This window comes from Heterodontus francisci, chromosome 2 (genome assembly GCF_036365525.1).
Source record: "Heterodontus francisci isolate sHetFra1 chromosome 2, sHetFra1.hap1, whole genome shotgun sequence".
Taxonomy (NCBI): Eukaryota; Metazoa; Chordata; class Chondrichthyes; order Heterodontiformes; family Heterodontidae; genus Heterodontus; species Heterodontus francisci.
Genome location: NC_090372.1, coordinates 189898436 through 189924633, shown reverse-complemented (window position 1 = coordinate 189924633; position 26198 = coordinate 189898436).

Below are 26198 nucleotides of genomic sequence, written 5' to 3'. Positions count from 1 at the left end.
CCAGTATTTGCTGTATTTTTTTGTGTGTTCTGTTGTTTATTTGGGAAAATGCACTGAGATTTTCTGGGATTGGATGGAATTTGCTATTGGCACGTGCAGTCTTCCAGATCATCCAGCTGCTCTGGAGCATTTTTTTCTGTTGCAGTTTCTGAGTTAATGTAGAATACATGTAAGGCAATGTCATTGACAAACTATAAGCAAGTTCCCACTCTTTTTTCAGGTGTTGGATCCTCATTGACGTAAATAAGGATCAGAAACGGGCTGAGAATCAAGCCCTGGGGAACTCACTCCTTCAAGAAGCTTCTCAATAGCACAAACTAATGCACTTGCACAAATCAACTGGATGGCTCACTCAGGAATTCACTGAGCTCTCTTAGCAGCTCCCCCAATTTAAACTGCACAATCTGCACCATCCAGACAACTTTAATAACTTTACAGTTAACATGTTTATCTTAAAAAATACCAAATCAGCACAATCCTCACACAGCCTCAGATACAGAAACACACTTGTAACCCAGTCACCAACTTGTGGTCTGCCAGTTTTGTTTCCTTAGCTTCTGTCAGTAAAAGCTCACTCTGTGTTTCACTCAGCCAACTTCTTTTGGCTGATTATGGGATACTTTAAATGAACAATATAGCTGTAGTTTCTCTTTTGCTGTCATGCTTCGATTAACATGGACTTGGATACCCCATTGTGCTTAAGAAAAGTGGTCTGAAATAGGTATAGTTCCTGTTTTAGAACCATCACATGACCCATTGGAACGAATGGCATCATTCTCACAGTTTGTTTTGATTTAGTTCACGTCTCTACATTCCTACCGTGATTGCATTACCCTTTAGTTAATGGGGGGATTTACCTGAATCCCCGAGGATCTAAGTTAGGAAATTGTCTTGTGTTCACGGGTAGGGAACTAGTGGGAGGATTCATGCAAATACCCTTGGGTTCAATGGAGCGGAAATGCATTATTTGGCCATTGAAAGAGGTTCACTTTGCTTGCATATTGTGACTAAGTGAGGTGCTGACAGTGAGTTCTTGCCAAGTGAAGGTTAAAAAGAAATCCAGACTTTTATCAGTATTTCAATTGCCTGAATTCGGGAGGCACAAATATTCAGAATTGAAGTTTTCAGTGTGTAGGTAAAAACAACCAAAAAACATGGATCCTAAAACATTGCTTGTCTCAAGCTGCATTATTTGAGAATTTTAAAAATAAAATTTAATTATTGATTCTGATAATTCTGAAGTAAATGTTTTTAATTTCACAGCACAGTAGCATTTTCTTTACTGTTTAGTTCATTTTACTGTTCAAATGGCTCCAGATAATTTGTTTAAGCCTTCTGCTGCATGCTAACAGGACATCACATTAAATTACATTCTCCAGGGAGACATTGCTGTCACTTTACATTTAAAATGTTTAATGATGCACTAAGTAAATTTTATATTCTCAGCCAATTGTTTGCTTCTCAGTGGTAGTGGAGGCCTTTTACAAAGTACTTAATTAAACATGAAATCTTGTTTCTAGAATGGCAGGGGTGCAATAGTCAATGATGTTATGCAATTCAATCACAAGCCGCATACAGAAACGTACAATGCAAACCCCATTTATAAGAAGCAAGGTTAATTAATTAGGATCATCTTTTTTCAAACCTTGGTGATCCCATTCATTTTCACTGTCCTGCTTCCATCGGGAATACTTCAGTCCTGTGTAAATATTTTGCAATGTGTCGTGGAATTAGTGCATGTAGGTGTTGTTTGGAACATCTTCAATATTTTATGGGATACTTAAATTAATTTTGATTGGAGTCTATGAAGCCAATGGAAAGAAAGATGGGGCAGTGTATGCAACAGATGGCTTACCTGACACCGTCAGTTTTACGCCCCTCTTGAATTTGCAAGTTCCGTCCATGCGAGACAATTAGAAACTAAAATCAGTAGGTAATTGAAAATATAAACATGCATTTATTTTCCTTTAAAGAATTAGCTTTGTTGTCATGTTTCCAGTCCAGACAACAGCCACTTCCCTGCCATCCAGCATGCTGACTGGAGAAGTAGTAGCAGAACAGGGAAGAAAATGTTAGCGTTTTCAGTGAAGAGGCACGCCCCTGAACAAGATTGGTAATTAGACACATAAATCTGAAATAGCCAGATCTGGATTGCGAGTGCTGTTCATTAATGGTGATTTGTGAGGAATCAGTAACCTCTCCTACAGTAGTGAGAGATGTGAAAGGCCAAATAGTCACCTTCCGTGATTGTGTATATCAATATATATTTAGATTTTAATACATATTTTTACTTAATTATTCTATCAATGCAGTAGTTAAATAAATATAATGGTGGAACTGTTACAATATAATGTGCTTACCCATTGACTATCCAGATGTTATCTCCTTAGCCATAAAAATCAGGCTAGAAATTGGTCTGAACTCGGTTTTGGGCAAAGGGGTTGCAATTTGCGATCAGCTTATGACCATTGCTGTGGAGGAAGGCAGCATGCAAATTTGTTGCAGCCTCCTCATTTACCTGATTGTAGCGTTGGTCTAAGTGGGGCCAAGCTGCTGGCTGCCTGAACACTCAGCAATGGGTAGAACGGCATTCAGAGGGAGCACATGGTGCAGTCTTTCTGCTCCTCTTAAAGACATTCTGTCCCTCTTAAAGGGAAGCTGCACTAAATCATAGGAGGCTACTGCTGAATGCTGTTGCTGCAATTCTAAACAAGGAAAATGAAACCAGGGTATAAACAGGGCTACCAGATTCACAAATGTGGTGCTGGAGGCCTTAGTGGGGAAGGTGGATGGGAGGAGAGATGCTATGATTCTGCAGAGGGTCAGGAGGCCCTTAAGGACCACCCTCTGAAGGGAGCAGGTGGCCAGGAAGGTTATTGCAAGAAGTCTGGTCCTGAGGGCCTGGGCAGCAGTGTCATAAGAGGTTTAATGTCTTCTATCCGCTGCTCCACCAATCTGTCACACAGCTCAATGCACCAGACCCCCATCGCTCACCCAGCAGTGCTCCCTGGCACTCAGGATTCACATCTAACATACAAATACTCCACCTCATTCTCACACACCTACCAATGCCTACAGACACAGACCCACACCCACCCCTCATTGCCTCCATATACCTCCAGCTATTCAGCTATAGCAGGAACATCAGTCAAACACAGTGCGACAAACCTTCAAACATTCTGCCCTCTCTCTCTTGCAAGACAAGGTGGCAGACAGTAGAAGGTAGCAGAGCTGAACTGGCAAGGGACAAGGACACCTGCACCTCCTGAGACCAATGGAGGAGATGGTTCTTGCATCATGGTGCCAGCTGTGACTGGGCCTGTGGCATCCAACATCACTGAGAACATTGAGGATAAAGGCATCTTCCTGCCTTATGTCCCTTTTCAACTCCCAACACACCCTCATCTTGTTATCTGGCATGATGAGCAAGCTGTTGATGGTGTGGCCATGAATCTTTTGCTTCCCACCCCATCCCTCTACCTCACAACAACCTTCCCCTTCTGAGTTCCTGCTTTCAGACACTCCAGAACTGCCTCCTGCCTCACCACAGGAGCCCCAGGAGGAGGAAAGATAGTAACAACATAGCACTAATGAAGAGGCCTGGTCACTTGATCTGACACTTGCAGCTATCAGTTCCAATATTGGTACTGCACATACCTTGAAGGCTAGTATAGAGTAGGGATCAGCACGCGGTGATTCATCCAGAGTGGCTTGCAACCAGGCCAGGGGGAAAGGATAGCTGGTTTGCCATCTATTGGGAAGGTGAGGTTACAGATGAATAGAAATAAAAATCAGAAACTTACAGCAAGGAAGGAGGCCATTTGTCCATCATATCCATGTCAAACGACAAGTAGCCATCCAGCCTCATCCCACTTTCCAGCTCTTGGTCCGTAGCCTTGTAGGTTATGGTGCTTCAAGTGCATATCCAAGAATTTTTTAAATGTTACAAGAGTTTCTATTCCACCACCCTTGCAGGCAGAAATTTCCTGATCCCAAACCACCCTCTGGGTGAAAGATTTTTTCCCCTCTAATCCTCCTACCTCTTACTCTAAATGTATGCCCTCTGGTTATGGACCTCTCAACCAAGGGGAATGGAGCCTTCCTATCCACTCTATCTAGACCCCCTCCTAATTTTATATACTTCAATTAGGTTCCAAAGAAAGCCTGTTCCAAAGAAAATAACCCTCGCCAATCCAATCTTTCCTCATAACTAAAATTCTCCAGTCCAGGTAAAATCTTCATAAATCTCCTCTGCAGCTTCTCTAGAGCCATCACGTCTTTACTATAACACGGTGATCAGAACTGCACGCAGTACTCCAGTTATGGCTTAACTAGTCAGTTCTTTGTCAGTTCTGAAGAAGAGTGTCTGACCTGAAACGTTAACTCTGCTTCTCTCTGCACAGATGCTGCCAGACCTGCTGAGTATTTCCAGCATTGCTTGCTTTTATTATGGCTTAACTAGTGTTTTATACAATTTCAGTCTAACCACCCTGATCTAATTTTCTATGCCTCAGCTAATAAAGGCAAGTATCCCATAAACCTTCTTGACCATCTTAAGGGATCTGTGAATATGCTGGTTACATTGGCTTGCCTATCAGACAGCCTCCTATCGCTGCCAAGGAGCATGGAGGAGTCCGGCTCCAAGTTGGCAGAGGAGTTGCACAGAGTTTTCCCTCTCCACAGCGTCTGCTCCTTCATCCTTGCTGCAGACCCAGAGACACTGCCAATGCTGGCCATATACCAATTGCAGCCTTTAGGTGGGCAGGTCACCGACTCCTCTGGCTCCCCCCGTGAGGATGCAGCAATATTTTCTGGCAAATCCAGAAACTCACCAACCTCCAAAAACACTCCAGTTACTTCCAGATCCTTTGCAAGAGAAAAAGTTACCTGTAAGCAGAGTGGCTGGTCCTTTAAATAACATCATTGAAGGGCCTATCTTGCAGCTTCATGCTTGTTTTTTCTGAGTGAACAACATAGACACTCCCCCGACATTTGTTGCCCAAATTTGGGATCCTGGCGTCACATGAGCCAGTTGGGCTTTGTGTTGTCAGGATAGTGCCGAATCAAAGCCTTCCAACACACATAGGAACGTACCTGTTTTCCCCCTTATCCTTGCAGAATGACCCATGAGCCACACAGGAAGCATCTGGTGGCAAAAGGGATGAAGGTAGAGGGGCGCAAGGCACCGCTACAAGTGCCGCTATGCAAAGCAATATCTCACCTTCTGTCTTCCTGTATACCTTCCATTGATTCCGATCTACCTCTTTCTTTCTGCATGATTCGCACACACTTTCTCTCAATGCCCTCTCTTTGACTCCATCTGGTTCTCCTACTCTTTCTGCTTCTGTGTATCTCTCCTTTCCTCTGTCTTCTCTCTCTTCTGTATGCCAAAAGCGTCTGCATTCCTCTCGCACATTTCCTGTGCCTTTGTAATATAAAACACAGGAAGTGCTGGAAATACACAGCAGGTCAGGCAGCATCTGTGGAGCAAGAAGCAGGGTTAATGTTTCAGGTCTGGCAAAAGTTAGAAATGTAATGGGCTTTGAACAAGTGGAAGTGGGGAGGGGGCAAGAAGAACAAAAAGGAAAGTGTGTGAGGGCAAGGGCAGGAGAGACTAACAACAGAGATGCCACAGAACAAAAGGCAAAGGGAGCGTTAATAGTTGTAGTAAAAGACAAAGCATTAGTCCAGAGAGAGTGTTAATAACAGAAAAATTAACAGCTCCGTCCAAAAGCAAAAACATGAAAAACAGGTTTAAGGCAGGCACTTGGTTAAAAAATAAAATAAAATTAAAGTAAATGAATAAATTAAAGTTAAAAAATTAAAATGGCAGTCACGCTCTGAAATTGTTGAACTCAATGTTGAGTCCAGAAGGCTGTAGAGTGCCCAATCAGAAGATGAGGTGCTGTTCCTCAAGCTTACGTTGAGCTTCATTGGAACACTTCAAGATAGTTATGGAAAAGGATAGGACTGGTCCTCAGGTTGAAGTCCTAAATTGGGGGAAGGCTAATTTCGATGGCATCAGACAGGAACTCTCAAAAGTTGAATGGGAGAGGCTGTTTACAGGTGAAGGGACTTCTGGCAAGTGGGAAGCTTTTAAAAGTGAGATAGGAAGAGTTCACGGCCGGCATGTTCCTGTTAGATGGAAGGGCAAGGCTGACAAGTTTAGGGAACCTTGGTTGACGAGGGATATTGAGGGTCTGGTCAGGACAAAGAAGGAGGCATATGTCAGGTATAGGCAGCTGGGATCGAGTGAGTCCCTCGAAGAGTATAGGGGATGCAGGACTGCACTTAAGAAGGAAATTACGAGGGCAAAAAGGGGCCATGAGATTTCCCTGGCAGATAAGATAAAGGAGAATCCTAAAAGATTCTATAAGTATATTAAGAGTAAAAGGGTAGCTAGGGAGAGAGTAGGTCCCCTTAAGGATCAGTGTGGCAATCAATGTGTGGAGCCACGGGAAATGGGCTAGGTCTTAAATGAATATTTCTCGTCCATATTTACCGTGGAGAAGGTCATGGAAGCTAATGAGTTCAAGGGAGGGAACACCGATATCCTGGAGCATATCAACATTACAAAAGAGGAGGTGTTGGAGGTTTTGAAGCGTGTTAAGGTGAATAAATCCCCAGGGCCTGACCAGGTGTATCCTAGGATGCTATGGGAAGCAAGGGAGGAGATTGCTGGGGCCCTGGCAGAGATTTTTGTATCATCGTTAGCTACGGGTGAGGTACCGGAAGACTGGAGGAGAGCTAATGTTGTGCCTTTATTTAAGAAGGGCAGCAGGGATAAGCCAGGGAACTAAAGGCCGGTGAGCCTTACATCAGTGGTGGGAAAGTTATTGGAAGGGATTCTGAGAGACAGGATTTATATGCATTTGGAAAGGCATGGTCTGATTAGGGATAGTTAGCATGGCTTTGTGCGTGGGAAATCATGTCTCACGAATTTGATTGAGTTTTTCGAGGAGGTGACCAAGAGGATTGACGAGGGCAGGGCGATGGACGTTGTCTACATGGACTTTAGCAAGGCCTTTGACAAGGTCCCGCATGGTAGGCTGGTCCAGAAGGTTCGAACACATGAGATCCAGGGTGAGCTAGCAAATTGGCTTGGTGACAGGAGGCAGAGGGTGGTAGTGGAGGGTTGTTTTTCAGGTTGGAGGCTGGTGACCAGTGGTGTGCCACAGGGATTGGTGCTGGGCCCTCTGTTGTTTGTCATAAATATTATGACTTGGATGTGAATGTAAGAGGCATGATAAGTAAGTTTGCAGATGACACCAAAATTGGTGGTATAGTGGACAGTGAAGAAGGTTGTCTAAGGTTACAACAGGATATAGATCAACTGGGAAAGTGGGTAAGGGAGTGGCAAATGGAATTTAACACAGACAAGTGTGAAGTGATGCATTTTGGGAAGTTAAACCAGGGCAGTGAATGACAGGGCCCTGGGGAGTGTTGTTGAGCAGAGAGACCTTGGGGTGCAAGTACATAGTTCCCTGAAAGTGGCAACACAGGTAGACAGGGTGGTGAAGAAGGTATATGACATGCTTGCCTTCATCGGCCGAAGCATTGAGTACAAGAGTTGGGACGTCATGTTACAGTTGTACATAACATTGGTTAGGCCGTTTTTGGAGTACTGTGTGCAGTTCTGGTCGCCGCACTACAGGAAAGATGTGATTAAGCTAGAGAGGATGCAGAAAAGATTCACAAGGATGTTGCCTGGTTTGGAGGGCTTGAGTTATAAAGAGAGATTGGATAGGCTAGGTCTGTTTTCCCTAGAGCGAAGGAGGCTGAGAGGGGACATGTTAGAGGTGTATAAAATTATGAGAGGCATAGATAGGGTAGGTAGCCAGAGTCTGTTTCCCATGGTAGGGGTGACTAAAACTAGAGGGCATAGATTTAAGGTGAGAGGGAGGAGGTTTAAAGGGGATCAAAGGGGTAACATTTTCACACAGAGAATAGTGGGTATTTGGAATGAGCTGCCAGAGGAGGTGGTGGAGGCAGGAACATTTAAGAGGCATCTGGACAGATACTTGAATAAGCAAGGCATAGAGGGATATGGAATTAATGCAGGCAGGTGGGATTAGTATAGATAGGCATTATGGTCGGCATGGACGCGGTGGGCCAAAGGGCCTGTTTCTATGCTGTACAACTCTATGACTCTATATCAGTAGCTGGCCAAGTACACAAATGTGGGCATGAGAGCAGGGTGATGAATTAAAATGACAGGCAACTGGAAGCTCATGGTCATGTTTTCGGATGGAGCAGAGGTGTTCCGCAAAGCGGTCACCCAACCTGCGTTTGATCTCCCCAATTTAAAGAAGACCACATTGTGAGCAGCGAATACAGTTTATTAAGTTGAAAGAGGTACAAGTAAGTCGCTGCTTCACCTGGAAGAAGTGCTTGGGGCCTTGGATGGTGAGGAGAGAGAAGGTAAAACGGCAGGTGTTACACTTCCTGCAATTGCATGGGAAGGTGTTATGGGAAGATGATGAGATGTCATGGGTGATGTAGGAGTGGACCAGGGCGGCACGGAGGGAACGGGCCTTTCGGAATGCTGACAGGGGAGGGGAAGGGAAGATATGTTTGGTGGTTCATCATGCTGGAGGCGGTGCAAATGGTGAAGGATAATCATTTGGTTGTGGAAACTGGACAAAGGGAACCCTGTCATGGTTCTGGGAGGGAAGGGAAGGAGTGAGGGAAGAAGCGCAGGAAATCAGTCAGACATGGTTGTGGGCCCTGTCAACCACAATGTGGAGGAATCCTTGGTTGAGGAAAAAGGAACACATACCAGAAGCGCTGTTGTGGAAGGTTGCATCATCAGAACAGATGCATCAGAGATGGAGAAACTGGGAAATAGAATTAAATCCTTACAGGAGGCAGGGTGTGAGCATGTGTAGTCGAGGTAGTTGTGGGAGTCAGTGGGCTTATAATGAATATTATACATCCTATCCCCAGAGATGGGGACAGAGAAGCCAAGGAAGGGAAGGGAAGGGAAGTGTGGGAAATGGACCATGCGAAGGTAAGAGAAGAGTGGAAATTGGAAGCAAAGTTATTGAAGTTTTCCAGTTCGGGGCAGGAGCAGGAAACAGCACCAATACAGTCATCAATGTACCAGAAAAAGAGTTTGGGGGAGGGAACCTGTTACTTTCTGTCTGTATATGTGTGTCCTTCACTCCTGCTTTCTTTCAGTATGCCGACCGTGTTTTCTTTTTTCTCTCACCCAACAATGGACCTGATGATGCCAGCCAAGGCTCAGACCTTTTAATAGGTGCAGTGCGGTGACAGTATAGACCATGGGACCACTTAGATCCCAGGTGGCCGCTACAAACCCTACCTCGAATACCACCTAGCTTTATGCTTGGAATGTTGAGAGACGGTTTGTGAAATGCCAAATTTGAATTGGTGGCCATCCCAATTTTCCTGTTAGATAGCTATTCACTTCAGTCCCTTGTGATGGCCTATTCAATTTACTGTTAAAAAAATCATATTTTTCAAATTAGTATTTGCAACATTAAAATAAATTAAAATAAATATTGGTGGAAATTATTCTTAAATAACTATTATTGAGCAATATTTTGACCTAATTGTATTGGTGGAAACATCAAAAATTACATGTAATAATACAAAAGCTACCTTTACATAAATTGATAACACGATTAAAAAATGAACTGTTGGGACAGTTGTGATCTGAAACATCATGAGGTTTCAAAACTTGAATTTATTCAGGGTCAAAATATACGTGATTGCCTTGCTGATATTTATTAGGAGGACTGATTTAAGATCAGTTTTGACGATCTACTTTTAGCTATGCTGTATCTTGATGTGCTATTGCAATAAAAAAAGAGCAGTTTTGTTTTCTGTCTAGAAGAATTATAGTGATTAAATTTCTCTCAATAACTGACATTGTACTGGAAAGTAGCTGAGCATTTATTGATCTCCATATCACTTTGGATAAAAGTGAATTGCAAAAACTGTTGCATTACTGTTGATATTCCTGATCCTGGCATCTTGAGTCAGTGTCAGTTTAACACTGAGGTTTCTCTTAGGATTGACATTTATGTTGGGATGGGGCCTGGGAGAGCTCCGAATACATGGAAGCAATTCAGTTGGGGAACATGAAGCAAGTGGAGATGATGTGATGTGATGTTACCTAGAGTCCTATCTGCCTGTCATGGGAACACCATTCAGCCCATCGAGCCTGCTCCACCATTCAATTAGATCATGGCTGATCATTTACCTCAACGCCACTTTCCCGCGCTAATTGCATATCCCTTGATGTCATTTGTCCCCAGAAATCTATCGATTTGTCTTGAACATGCTCAATGATTGAGCTTCCACAGCTCTCTGGGGTAGAAAATTCCAAAGATTCGCCACCCTCTGAGTGAAGAAATTCCTCCTCATCTCAGTCTTAAATGGCCTTCTCCATAGTCTGAGAAGATGTCCCTTTGTTGTAGGCTCACCAGCCAGGGGAAACATCCCATCCACATCCACCCTGTCATGCCCTGTAAGAATTTTGTAAGTTTCAATGAAATCACCTTTCATTCTTCCAAACTCTAGAGAGTATAGGCCCAGTTTCTGCAATCTCTCCTCATAAGACAATCCAGCCATCCCAGGGTTTAGTCTGGTGAACCTCTGTTGCACTCCCTCTATGCCAGTATATCCTTCCTTAGATAAGAAGACCAAAACTGTACACAATTCTCCAGGTGCGGTCTCACCCAGGCTCTATGCAATTGAAGCGAGACATCTTTACTTCTGTACTCAATCCCTCCTGTGTGGGACCTTATCAAAATGTTTCTGAAAATCCAAATGTACCACATCTACTGGTTCTCCTTTATCTATGCTATAAGTAACATCCTCAAAAAACTCCAACAGGTTTGTCAAACATGATTTCCCTTTCATAAATCCATGTTGGTTCTGCCCAATTTTACCATTTTCTAAGTCTCCAGTTATCACATCCTTTATAATAGATTCTAACATTTTCTCCAATACCGACGTCAAACTAACAGGTCTGTAGTTCTCCATTCTCCCTCTCCCTCCTTTCTTAAATAGAGGAGTTACATTTGCTACTTTCCAGTCTGCAGGAACCTTTCCAGAATCTACAGAATTTTGAAAGATAACCACCAATGCATCCACTATCTCTATAGCCACCTCCTTCAACACTCTGGAATGTAGCTCATTTGGTCCAGTGGATTTATCAACCTTCAATCCACTTAACTTTTCAAGTACTACCTCTTGGCTAATACAGTTCCTCAGTTTCACAAGTCCCTTAGGTTGCCTAGTATTTCTGGGAGATTTTCTGTATCTTCTTCCGTGAAGACAGACACAAAGTAATTGTTTAGTTTCTCTGCCATTTCCCTGTTCTCCACTATAAATTTTCCTGTCTCCACCTGTAACGGGCCGACGTTTGTCGGTTTGCTAATCTTTTCCTTTTCACATACCTACAGAAGCTTTTACAGTCTGCCTTTATGTTTCTCGCTAGCTTGCATTCATATTCTCTTTTCCCTTTCTTTATCAGTTTCTTGGTCATCCTTTTCTGGGTTCTAAATTGCTCCCAATCCTAAGGCTTACCACTTTTTCTGGCATCCTTATAAGCCACTTCCTTTGATCTAATGCAATCTTTAACTTCTTTTGTTAGCCACGGTTGATTCACCTTTCCCAATGGGTGTTTGTGCCTTAGAGGAATCTATATCTTTTGTAGACTATGTAATACTTCTTCAAATACTAGCCATTACCTGTCTACTCCTGCCTTGGGCGCTATGGCATTGGAAGCGTGAATGAGAATGGACAGAGACTGCTTGAGTTGTGTACCTATCACAACCTCTGCATCACCAACTCGTTCTTTCATACTAAACCCTGTCACCAGGTTTCTTGGAGGCACCCAAGATCACGTCGTTGGCACCAACTGGACCTCATCGTCACAAGGCGAGCCTCTTTAAACAGCGTTCAAATCACATGCAGCTTCCACAGTGCGGACTGCGACACTGACCACTCCCTGGTGTGCAGCAAGGTTAGACTCAAACCAAAGAAGCTGCATCACTCCAAGCAGAAGGGCCGCCCGCGCATCAACACTGGCAGAATTTCTTAGCCACAGCTGTTACATAAGTTTCTAAATTCACTTGAAAAAGTCCTTCAAAACACTCCTACAGGGGATGCAGAGACCATGTGGGCCTACAACAGAGGCGCCATCTATGACTCAGTAATGACCACCAATGGCAAACGTGTGAAGCAGAATGCAGACAGGTTTCAATCCCACTTTGAAGAGCTGGAACCTGTCATAGCGGCTAAGCGCATTGCACTGTTGGACTACAAGAAAGCCCCCAGCGAGTTAACATCCGTAGCACTTAAGCAGCCAGAAGCGCTGTACAAAGAACAGCCAGGCACTGCGCAAATGACTACTGGCAACACCTATGCAGTCATATTTAGCTGGCCTCCGACACCGGAAACATCAGAGGAATGTACGATGGCATTAAGAGAGCTTTTGGGCCAACCATCAGGAAGATCGCCCCCCTCAAGTCTAAATCAGGGGACACAATCACTGACCAACATAAGCAAATGGACCGTTGGGTTGAGCACTACCTAGAACTGTACTCGAGACGGCCAACATCCCCAGCATATACACCCTACTGAGACAGCGGTGCTTGAGATGGCTTGGCCATGTGAGCCGCATGGAAGATGGCTGGATCCCCAAGGACACATTGTACAGTGAGCTCGTCACTGGTATCAGACCCACCGGCCGTCCATGTCTCCGCTTTAAAGACGTCTGCAAACGTGACATGAAGTCCTGTGACATTGATCACAAGTCGTGGGTGTCAGTTGCCAGTGATCACCAGAGCTGGCGGACAGCCATAAAGGCGGGGCTAAAGTGTGGCGAGTCGAAGAGACTTAGCAGTTGGCAGGAAAAAAGACAGAAGCGCAAGGGGAGAGCCAACTATGTAACAGCCGCGACAACCAACTTTATCTGCAGTGCCTGTGGAAGAGTCTGTCACTCTAGAAATGGCCTGTATAGCCACTCCAGGCGCTGCTTCACAAACCACTGACCACCTCCAGGCCCTTACCCATTGTCTCTCGCGACAAGGAGGCCAAAGAGTACAAGAATATCTGTCTACTGTCAAATCTTTTAGTGGATGTTCCCCAATTCACCATAGCCAACTTGCCACTCATACCTTCATAGTTTCCCTTGTTCAGATTTAAGACACTAGTTTCAGAATGAACTATATCACATTCAAACTTAGTGTGAAAATCTATCATATTATGGTCACAAATTCCCAAATACTCCTTACAGCAAGGTTAGCTTGTCAGTTAGCTTAACTTCTATCAGACAGAAAATGTTACCAGCTTTTATTAAAGACATTATAGCAGGGTATTTAAGAAAATTCAAGGTAATCGGGCAGAGTCAACATGGCTTTGTGAAAGGGAAATCATGTTTAACCAATTTATTGGAGTTCTTTGAAGAAGTAACATGTGCTGTGGATGGATGGACTGTACCTAGATTTCCAGAAGGCATTTGATACTTTACCACATCAAAGATTATTGCAAAAAATCAAAGCTCATGGTGTAGGGGGGTAACATTTTGGCATGGATTGGCTAGCTAACAGAAAACAGAGTAGGCATTGTGTAATTTTCTGGTTGGCAAGATGTAACGAATGGTGTGCCACAGGGATCAGTGCTGGGGCCACAACATTTATAATTTACATAAATAACTTGTATGAAGGGACTGAAGGTATGGTTGCTAAATTTGCTGATGACACAAAGATAGGTAGGAAAGTAAGTTATGAAGAGGACATAAGGAGGCTACAAAAGGATATAGATAGATTAAGTGAGTGGGCAAAGATCTGGCAAATGTGGGAAAATGTGAAATTGTCCCTTTTGGCAGGAAGAATAAAAAAGAAACATATTATCTAAATGGTGAGGGCTCTGAGATGCAGAGGGATCTGGGTGTCCTAGTGCATGAATCGCCAAATGTTAGTATGCAGGTACAGAAAGTAATTAGGAAAGCTAATAGAATGTTATCGTGTATTGCAAGGGGAATTGAATACAAAAGTAGGGAGGTTATGCTACAGTTGTTTAGGGTATTGGTGAGACCACATCTGGAGTACTGTATACAGTATTGGCCTCCTTATTTAAGGAAGGATGTAAATGCGTTAGAAGCAGTTGAGAGAAAGTATACTAGACTAATAGCTGGAATGGGTGGGTTGTCTTATGAGGAAAAGTTGGACAGACTAGGCTTGTATCCACTCAAATTTAGAAGAATAAGAGGTGACTTGATTGAAACAAAGAAAATCCTGAGGGTGGATGTGGAAAGGATGTTTCCTCTTGTGGGAGAATCTAGAACTAGGGGTCATTGTTTAAAAATAAGGGGTCGCCGACTTATGAGGAAATGAGGAGAATTTTTTTTCTCAGAGAATTGTGAGTCTTTGGAACTCTCTTCCTCAAAAGGCAGTGGAAGCAGAGTCTTTGCATATTTTTAAGGCAGAGGTAGATAGATTCTTGATAAGCAAAGGGGTGGAAGGTTATCGGGGGTAGGCAGGAATGTGGAGTTGAAGTTACAATCAGAGCAACCATGATCTTGTGAATGGCAGAGCAGGCTCGCGGGGCTGAGTGGCCTCCTCCTGCTCCTAATTCGTATGTTCGTATGTTCTTAATTAACTCTTTCTCATTACATAATATGAAATCTAAAAATAGCCCAATCCTAGTTGGTTCTTCAACATACTGCTCCAGAAACCCATCTCATACACATTCCAGGAATTCATCCTCCACACCATTAGTGCTGATTAGGTTTACCCAGTCTACAGATAAGTTGAAGTCACCCATTATTACTGTATTACCCACGTTACATGCATCTCTAATTTCCTGATTTATTCCATGCCCAACATTACTATTACTGTTTGGTGGCCTATAAGCAACTCTCACCAATGTTTGCTGCCCCTTGCTGTTTCTTAGCTCCACCCAAACTGATTCCACATTTTAATCCTTTGATCTAAGATCCTATCTCACTAAAGTACTGATCGCGTCCCTTATTAAGAGCGTTTCCTCACCTCCATTTCCTTTTTGACTATCCTTCTTAAATGATTAATATCCTTGGATATTCATTTCTCAAACTTGGTCACCCTGTAGCCACATCTCTAATGGCAATTAAATCATATCCATTTGTGGCTTCAAATCATCACCTTGTTGTGAATGCTGCATGATAGAGTGCCTTTAATTCTGCCTTTTTAACATTACACTGCATTCTGATCCTGTTTGATGCTTGCCTTTACTTTGTCTGTCTTCCTATTTCACTTACTACTTTTCCACTTCCAGTTACCAGTTTTGCTTCCCTTCAATCCGAGCTCCTTCACAGGTTCCCATCCCCCTGTCAATCTAGTTAAAACCCTCCCCAACAGCACTGGCAAATCTCCTTGCAAGGATATTAGTCTGGTCTTGCTAAGAAGCAACCTGTCCATCTTGTACAGGTCCCACCTGCCCCAGAACCAGTCACAAAGCCTCAGAAATTGGATGCCCTCCCTCCTACACCAGTTCTCCATCCACATGTTCAATCGATTTATCCTCCTATTCCCATGTTCACTTGCATGTGGGACTGAGTGTAATCCTGTTGTTGAGGTCCTGCTTTTTAATCTCCTTCCTAGCTCCCTAAAATATGCTTTCAGGACCTCATCCCTCTTCCTACCCATGTTGTGAGTACCAATGTGGACCACGACCTCTGGCTGTTCACCCTCTCCTAGAAGAATGTCCTGTTGCTGCTCCATGACATCCTTGACTCTGGCACCAGGGAGGCAAAACACCATCTTGGAGTCATGTCTACAGCCACAGAAATGCCTATCTGCTCTCCTAACTAACAAATCCCCTAACACTTCTACTCTTCCACTCTTCTTCCTCCCCTCCTGTGTAGCTGAGCTACCTAGGGTGCTACAATCTTGGCTCTTGCTGCACTCCTCTGAGAAACCGTCACCCTCACCAGTATCCAAATCAGAAAAATGATTACGAGCAAGATCATCCCAGGGGCCTCTTACATTACCTGTCTGGTTCTCTTAGACTGCCCGGTGGTCACCCATTCCCTCTCTGCCTGCATGCTCCTAACCTATAGTGTGACCACCTCGCTAAACATGCTATCCACGTAGTTCTCTGCCTCATGGATGCACCACAGTGACTCCATCTGCTGCTCAAGTTCCAAAACCCAGACCTCAAGCTTGCGCAGCCGGTGACACTTCCTACAGATGTGTCTGTCTAGGACACATGGACTTCCCACATGCCACAAGTTGTACATTCCATTCAGCCGAACTGCCTTGCCATACTTTAACTTTGCAGACTATTTATTATAAGTAGAATAACTTACCAGTTACTCACCAACCATTTCCTTCTGCTGCACTGAAGTAAGAACTAAATACTGGAGGGTGAAAAAAGTAAAAACAAGGTGCACCTCCTCCTCACCCATCCCTTCCCCCACCTTCACCGAACTCCCCACTCTTGTATCTATACACTCTGTTTACAAGCTTCACCCAGACATCTGTATTTATACTCTATCTGAAGCTGAAACTGCAGCAACCAGATTGGATTGGTTCGCTAATTAACTACTTGGCTGCTCTCCATTAGAGCTTGTTTATCCCTGCCTGAGGCTGGAAGAAACTTACTTTCCTTTACCAGTTCAATGCCAACAGCAGACCAGACCAGATTTTTATAAAGATCTTGACACTTAAAAATCCCCACTCACCAAACTCATATCTGCACACTCTGCTTACAATCTGCACTCTATTTGCAAGCTGCACTCATTGGTTTTGGTGGAAATACTCAGCAGGTCTGGCAACATCTTTGGAGAGAGCTGCAGAGTTAACATTCCAGGTTGATGTTCTTTCAACAGAACGACTCTGTCTTTCTCTCTCCACAGATGCTGCCAGGCATGCTGAGTATTTCCAGCATTTTGTGTTTTTATTTCAGATTTCCAGCATCCCCAGTATTTTGCTTTTGTAGTACAATTAAAATAAGATTAATTGGACATTCATCTCATTGGTCTCTATCGGGCAATATGGTGTGCAAAATGGATGCTGTGGTTACCTGCATGTCACTGAACTTCAAAGTAACTAATTGTACTTGAAATGTTATAAAGCCTTTATAAGAGATGTGATCAAACATCATATAAATGCCAATCTATTTTTCATGGGTGTTTGGGGCGGAAAGAGCCCAGGAAGGCTTGAGATTTCAGAGCACAGGGATGGGCCAGAAATCCTGCTCAGGGAGGCACTCGGGGAAGGCCTCAAAGCATGTTTTTTATCTATGGGGAACTTAAAAAGGCTGAATATTGGAGACTGTATAGGCATACTTTTGTGAGTGTCTTGCTCTTATCATAGTTCCTGGAGTAGCAGGGAAGGCTGTGTTGATGTTCCTGAAGCCCTTTGTGGTGCCTTGGGCTGGGTATCTGAAATTGCTGGCACAATTGGAAATGGGATGGTTATGATATTTGGTTAAATATCAGACCAGTTGGGACAAAGAGCCTGTTTCTGGATTGTAAATCTTATGTAGCTTTTTAAATTTTTTTTCCTGAAATGTCTTTTTTTGACTTTATTATGTTATAACTTTTACTTTTCAGGGCGATTTAATACAATGGATAAAAAAAAACTGTCGAGGCAGCTGTCGGTCATTAAAAGTATTTTCGCTGAAATATAGTTGGTCATAACTGAATAGAAGTAACACAATGGTGGTTCAAAGGGCAGATTCATGTCTAGTTACATGGTTCTGGATATGGCAACATTGCATAAGCATACATTCACACAGGCACAAGGTTATTAATCATTTATAGATTTCAGATTGGTCAGATATTCAAAATATGGTTAGTGATTTTCTTTTTATATCTAAAAAAACCCCTCTGAAATCCCAAACTGGAAATGAGCTCGTGTTTCATGTTTTTATCAATATGTTTTATTTCATGAAGCCATTCCCAGCACAATGCTCTGACATGAAAAAATGCACCAGAACCACACTAAAAAGTCATCATTCAAAAAGATGAATTACTGCTTTGATAGCTTTATCAAACTGCATCACTGTGGTTGCAGATGTACTAAAAGAAACAAAACATGCAGTCAATATTTTGATACATTTTGGTAGGAAGAGCAAGACAATATAACGCAAAGGGTACATTTCTAAAGAGGGTGCAGGAAAAGAGACGTGGGGTTATATGTACACAAATCATTGGAGGTGGCAGGGTAGATTGAGAAAGTGGTTGAAGTAGCATACGGGATAGGGCTTTATAAATTGAAGCATAGAGTACAAAAGCAAAGAAGTTATGATAAATCCATATAAAACACTAGTTTGGCATCAACTGGAGTACTGTGTCCAGTTCTGGGAACCGCAATTTAGGAAGGATGTGAAGGCTTTAGAGAAGGTACAGAAAAGATCGAGGAATGAGGGACTTCAATTATGTGGATAGCTTGGAGAAGCTGGGTCTGCTTTGTTTAGGCAAGAGAAGGTTGAGAGGCGATTTGATAGAGGTGTTCAAAATCATGAGAGGTTTAGAAGGAATACTTAGAGAGAAACTTTCCCCTTTGGCGGAGGGGTCAAGGACCAGCGGACACCGACTTAAGATGATTGGCAAAAGAACGGAAGGCGACATGAAAAATCATTTTTTTTACATAGTGAGTGGTTAGGGTCTGGAATGTGCTATCAAAGAGAGTGGCAGAGACAGATTAAATCGTGGCTTTCAAAAGGGAATTGGGTAAACACCTGAAGATGAAAAATTTGCAGGGTTACAGGGAAAGGACGGGGGTTTGGCATAACTGAACTGCTCTTGCAGGGAGTTGGTGTGGACTTGACGGGCTGAATGGCCTCCTTCGGTGTTGTAACCATTCTATGGGCTAGATTTTATGGCAAGGCCACAAGTTCTGGTGGCAGCACCAAATGTGGGTGCTGCTTCTGCTTGGGCATTCAGTGGCCGGCCGCATGTGATCACAGGGCGGCCAATCAATTAACTCACGGGAGGTGCGGGGCCATCCAAGTGAAGTGGAGTAGGCCATTCGGCCCATTGTGCAGGGTTATCGGGAGAAGGCAGGGAAGGGAGCTGAGGGAATTGCTCTTTCAGAGAGCTAGTGTGGACACGATGGGCCGAATGGCCTCCTTCTGCACTGTAATGATTCTGTGATTCTATCCTCAGATTTCTGCTTTGAACATACTCAATGACTGAGCTTCCACAGCCCTCTGGGGTAGAGAATTCCAAAGATTCACAACCATCTGAGTAAAGAAATTTCTACTCATCTCAGTCCTAAGTGGCTTCCCCCTTATTTTGCAATTGTGGCCCCTGGTTCTACACTCCCCAACTAGGGGAAACATCTTAGCTGCATCTACCCTGCCTATCCCTTTAAGTATTTTGTAGGTTTTAATGAGATCACCTCTCATTCTTCGAAACTCTAGAGAATACAGGCCCAGTTTCCCCAATCTCTCTTCGTAGGATAGTCCCGTCATCCCGGGAATATGTTTGGTGAACCTTCGTTGCACTCCCTCTATGGCAATAATATCCTTCCTCTGGCAAGGGGACCAAAACTGCACACAGTACTCCAGGTGTGGTCTAACAAAGGTTCTATACACTTGAAGCAAGACTTCACCACTCCTGTACTCAAATCCTCTTGTGATAAAGGCTACATACCATTAGCCTTCTTAATTGCTTGCTGCACCTGCATGTTAGCTTTCGGTGACTTATTGATGAGGACACCAGGTCCCTTTGTACATCTACACTTTCTAATCGCTTAACATTTAAGAAATACTCTGCACATCTATTCCCCTTACCAAAGTGGATAACCTCACATTTTTCCTCACTATATTCCATCTGCCACGTTCTTGCCCACTCACTAAGTCTGTCCAAATCCCCTTGAGGCCATTTTGCATCTTCCTCACATTCTCACCTAGTTTTGTGTCATCAGTGAACTTGGAAATATTGCATTTGGTCCCCTCATCCAAATCATTGATATACATTGTGAACAGCTGCGGCCCAAGCACTGATCCCTGCGGTACCCATTCTGCCAACGCGAGAATGACTCGTTTATTGCTTCTCTCTGCTTTCTGCCAGTTAACCAATCCATAATCCATTCCAGTATATTACCTCCTATCCTATATGCTTTAATTTTGCGAACCAATCTCCTGTGGGGGACTTTATCAAAAGCCTTCTGAAAATCCAAGCATACCACGTCCCCTTTATCAATTCTGTTCGTAACATCCTCAAAAACTCCAAGAGTCACTGACCTGAAATGTTAACTCTGCTTCTCTCTCCACAGATTCTGCCAGATCTGTTGAGTATTTCCAGCATTTCTTGTTTTTATTTCAGATTTCCAGCATCTGCAGTATTTTGCTTTTATTATCCTGGGATGAAGGGGTTGTTTTATGAGGAAAGGTTGAGCAGGTTGGGCCTATACTCACTGGAGTTTAGAAGAATTATCGGTGATCTTATTGAAATATATAAGATTCTGAGGGGGCTTGACAGGGTAGATGCTGGAGAATGTTTCCCCTCATGGGGGAATCTAGGACAAGGGGGTGCTGTTTAAAAATAAGGGGTCTCCCATTTAAGGCAGAGATGAGGGTTGTTAGTCTTTGGAATCTGCTACCCCAGAGAGCAGTGGAGGCTGGGTCATTGAATACATTCAAGGCTGAGTTAGACAGATTTTTGATCTACAAGGGAGTCAATGGTTATGGGGGGAAGGAGTGGTGGGCAGCAGCAAAGTGGAGTTAAGGCCACAGTCAGATCAGCCACGATCTTATTAAATGGTGGTGCAAGATCGAGGGGCTGAATGGACTACTCTTGCTCCTATTTCTTATGATCTTATGAAAGGGCTACCAGTCATGCATTGATGGCTGCCTCCAAATTAGAGTGTTCTGTTTGACTGTTGCCTCCAACCAATGAACTGACTTGAAGTCTTCAGCAAGAATCACAGAAGGAAGTCCCTGAGTGGCACCATGGTTCAGTAATGCCTCTCTGCAGGTTCTTATCCAGGCTGCAAGGGGAAGGTGGGAAGTTCTCTTTCCCAGCGATGTGAGGAGTGGTGTGATCAAGCAAGCCTGGACAGAGATTGCAGAGGAGGTCAGCAGCAGTAGGGTCACCCAGAGAACCTGGAACCAGTGCCTCAAGCACATCAGTGACCTCCTTTGGTTGACCAAGGTGAGTACTCCATATCTTTATTCCCATTGGGGCTTGTATGTGACAAGGCAAGAGGGTGCATTTAGTGGAGAGGGAGTGACCACCCAGTTGATGGCAAGGGGGTCAGGCAACAGCATATCCAGTCAGAGGCATGTCTGCATTTTGGTGAGAGGCACCCCTCTGTCATTGCTGACCCCCACAAGGTCCCTCGAGAGTAATCACATGCAGGAGGCATTCGTATGCCCCTATCATGGCCTGCTGGGCTTCCAGCAGCATAGATATTGTGCTTGCCTCCCTGGGAAACTAACAGTCTTCCTTCTTGTGCTTGCAGGAGAAGACGGCACAAAACTGCAAAGGGAGGGTCAAAACTGCTGGAGAGGTGCCTTACCTGCACATCCTGTACCCCATGGAGGAGGAGACCTTGGAAATGGTGAGATAAGAGTGCCACCCAAGAGGATAAGTGAATGAGTACATGAGCACAAAGGTGCATCTGATATACACAAAGTATAGTTCTCATGTGTCCACCACTGAACACATGGAGCTCCACATCAGGCATAGTTGGGATGAGGAAATGGGAAGTAATTAACCATTTGTTGTCAATTAACCATAACATATTTGTTCTCTCATGCAGGTCGGAGTCATGCCAAAGCGCACAGTGCTTGAGAGACCAGGGACCAGCCGACCGCCTCTGAGGAAGAAAAGGGATCCTCAGAGGGTGCAGCATCCAATCAGTCCCCCGCACCCTCCACCAGCGCAGATACTCTTGCGTCGGTGGGTATGGAGTGCGTGATTAGATTCAGGTTCAGAACCTTGTGAGCACATCACAAATGCGTCCAAGCAGCTGTCAGAGGTTGTGACAACTGAGGCCAGTGACAGTCGGAGGACTGTGGGAGGCCAGGCCGATGCTCAGCCCCGATCTGATGAAGTGCATCTGGAGTTGTCAGTTGCACAGGTGTGAGCAGCTATGTCCTCAGTAGGTAGCCCTTTTCTCTCAGTATCCATCCATGAAGGTGCACGGGGGTCCTCAAAAGCTGTGGCATCTGGCACTGCTGAAATATGCATGCATCGTGACTGCTTCTTTGGAAACGTGCACAAACCTAAAGGATCCGTTTTCGGTGATCATAGACCAGTTGGACATTGAGTGAGTGAAAGCTCTTCATGTTGATGAAGGCCATTAGCTGGACCTTGGGTGCCATGATGGTCACATGCGTGCAGTCAATGACAGCTACACTTGGGGGAATTCAACAATGGCCCCGAACCCAATGGAAATCCCCATCTGACTTTACGGATTGGTATGGTAGTGCATGTAGTCGCCAGCCCTCTTGAACATCGCATTGGCCACTGCCTTGATGTACCGATGGGTGGCAGACTGGGAGATCACACACAAAAAAAAACCGTGATAACACAGGAAAGCGGTGAGTTGATTGGCTTGTGAGGATTTGCGGCTTAGGAACTCAGTCTGAACAACTGGATGTTTAAAAATGTTGAAAATATTAAGTATAGCAACTGGGTAACTGGTGAGTCTTATGTTTTATTTTTATATAATGTTTATTACTATTGGTGAGGTTATTACGACTGTCGTTATCATTGTAGTATTGGTAGGGTATATTAGTACTGCTAAGGCAGATTAGTATTGGTAAAGTTTAGTATTACCAGTAGTAATATTATTACTACTATTGGTAAGGTTAATTATTATTAGTAGGGTGATTAGTATTAGTAGTAGCAGGGTTTATTTGTGGTAGCAAGGTTTATTATCTAATAGATAGAGGAATGGCAGGGCTGCTCCAATCTCAGGAGTTCACATCCCTGTTTCCCAGGCAGACAAACCCAATACCTATGCTTCTGGCAGCCCAGCAGGCCATGATGGGGGCACATGAATGCCTCCTGCATATGGTCACTCGCGAGGGACCTTGTGAGGGTCAGCAATGACAGAGGGGCACCTCTCACCAAGTGCAATGTGGGAACTCCAGGATACTTCTCGGGTCCTGGATAACCAATATATGTAGGGCGTGTCATCAGTTGCAGCAGCTTGAGCGCCGGGTTTTCGAACTTGAGCAGCAGCAGCTGACGTCACTGAGGCGCATCTGTGGGGATGACAGCTTCATGGATAGCACGTTTATAGATGTGGTCACCCCCCAGCTTAAGAGTATGCAGGCAGAGAGGGAATGGGTGACCACCAGCCAGTCAAGAAGAAACAGGCAGTTAGTGAAGGAGACCCCTGAGTGCATCTCATTCTCAAACAGGTATTCAGTTCTGAATACTGAGGAAAGTGATCGTTCATCTGGGGAGTGCAGCCAGATCCAAGGCCTGGCACCACAGATGGCTTAGTTGCACAGGGGGGCACAAGGAAGGCTGGAAGAGCGATAGAGATAGGAGATTTGATAGTCAGTGGAACAGACAGGTGTTTCTGTGGTCACAGACGTGAATCCAGGATGGTATGTTGCCTCCCTGGTGCTAGGGTCAAGGATGTCACTGAACGGCTGCAGAGCAATCTGAGGGGTGAGGATAAACAGCCAGCAGTCATGGTCCACATTGGTACCAATGACATAGGTATGAAGAGGGATGCGGTCCTGTAAAAAGAGTTTAGTGCGCTAGGTAAGAAATTAGCAAGCAGGACCTCAAAAGGTAGTTCTGATGAAGGGTCACTGACCTGAAACGTTAACTCTGCTTCTCTGTCCACAGATGCTGCCAGACCTGCTGAGTATTTCCAGCATTTCTTGTTTTTACCTCAAAAGTAGTAACCTCTAGATTACTTCCAGTATCATGTGCAAGTGAGTGTAGAAATAGGAGGATAGTGCAGATGAATGCATGGCTGGAAAGGTGGTTCAGGAGGGAGGGCTTTAAATTCCTGGGACACTGGGACCAGTTCTGGAGAAGGTGGGACCTGTACAGGCCGGACGGGACACATTTCCTTTGCTAGTGCAATTGGGGAGGGTTTAAACTAACTTGGCAGGAGTGTGGGAACCAGGAGGAAAGATCAGAGAGGAATACAAGGTGCATAGAATACTGGGAGTGATAGATATCATAGAGTAGGGAATAGTTATTAGTTGGGGTGAGAGTAAGGGAGAAAGTGATAAAGTCTAAATCAGGGTTAATGTGCATGTATGTGAATGCACGGAGTGTTGTTAATAAGATTGATGAGTTGCAGGTACAGATTGACATGTGGAAAGTGATGCTGGCTCAAAGAAGGGCAAGACTGGGTATTGAATATTCCTGGATACAAGGTGCTCAGGAAAGATAGGAAAGGGAGGAAAGGGAAAAAAGGGGGAAGGGTGGCGGTATTGATTAAGGAGAGCACTGCAGTGCTGGGGAAAAAGGATGTTCCAGTGGTATCGAGGACAGAATCAATTTGGTTAGAGCTGAGGAACAAAAAAGGTGCAGTTACATTGCTCAGTGTTGTCTATTGGCCACCAGCTAGTGGGAAGGACATGGAGGAACAAAATTGCAAGGGAATTACAGAGAGGTGCAAAAATTATAGGGTAGTTATAATGGGGGACTTGAATTATCCAAATATAGAGTGGGATAGTAGTAGCGTAAAGGCCAGTGAGGGGCAAGAATTCCTATAGTGTGTTCAGGAAAATTTTCTACAACAGTATGTTACTAGTCCAATGAGAAAGGAGGCACTGCTAGACTTGGTTCTTGAGAATGAGGTGGGATGAATGGATCAAGTATCAGTAGGAGATCATTTAGGGGACAGTGATCACTGTATCATAAGGTTTAGGCTGACTATGGAAAAAGACAAAGTCAAAGGTTGGCAGGAAAAATGGTAGACGTACAATGGGTTAGCTTCAAAGAAGAGATAGTTTGGGCACAGTCAAGGTATGTTCCCTCGAAGGGGAAAGGAAAAGTAAACAAATCCAGAGATCCCTGGATGACAAAAGAGATGGAGATTAAGATAAAGAAGAAAAAGTGTGCTTATGACAGATGACAAATAGAAAATACGATTGAAAACCAGGCGGAATATAGAAGGTCCAGAGGAGAAGTGAAAAAGCAAATAAGAGAAGCAAAGAGAGAGCATGAAAAGAGACTAGCAGCTAACATTAAAGGGAATCCTGAAGTTTTCTATAGGCATAAAAATAGTGAAAGGGTGGTAAAAGGAGGAGTGGGGCCAATTAGGGACCATAAAGGGGATTTACACATAGAGGCAGAGGGCATAGCTGATGTATTAAAAGAATACTTTGCATTGGTCTTTACCAAGGAAGAAGATGCAACCCAGGCAATGGTGAATCAGACATAAGGAGGGTTTAAAATTGATAAGGAGGACGTATTAGATAGGCCGTCTGTACTTAAAGTGGATAAAGCTCCAGTACCAGATGAGATTCATCCCAGGACACTGAGGGAAGTGAGGGTGGAAATCGCGAGGCACTGACCTGTAGTTTCCTGCTTTCTGTCTCCCTCCCTTTTTGAATAAAGGAGTTACATTGGCAAATTTCCAACCATCCCCGAATCTAGGGAATTTTGGAAAATTAAAACCAGCCTGTCAACTATCTCACTAGCCACTTCTTTTACGTCCCTAGGATGAAGTCCATCAGGACCCGGGGACTTGTCAGCCTGCAGTTCTAACAATTTGTTCAGCACGACTTCCCTATTGATTGTAATTTTCTTGAGTTCCTCCCTCTCTTGCATTTCCTGATTTACAGTTATTTCTGGGATGTTACTTGTATCCTCTATAGTGAAGACCCATGCAAAATACCTGTTCAATTCATCTGCTATCTCCTTATTTCCCATTATTAATTCACCAGACTCACTTTCTATAGGACCAACACTCACTTTCTTAACTCTTCTTTTTTAAATATCTATAGAAACTTTTACTATCTGTTTTTATATTTCTAGCTAGCTTTCTCTCCTACTCTAATTTCCCCCTCCTTATTAATCTTTTAGTCATTCTTTGCTTTTTTATATATTCTGTCCAATCTTCTGTCTTGCCACCCATCTTTTTGCAATTATATGCTTTTTCTTTAAGTTTGATACTATCTTTGACTTTTTTACTTAACCACGGATGGTGGATTCTCCCCTTGAAATTTTTCTTTCTTCTTGTATTCTGAAATATCCCCTTAAATGTCTGTCAGTGCATTTCTATTGACCTATCCCTTAACCT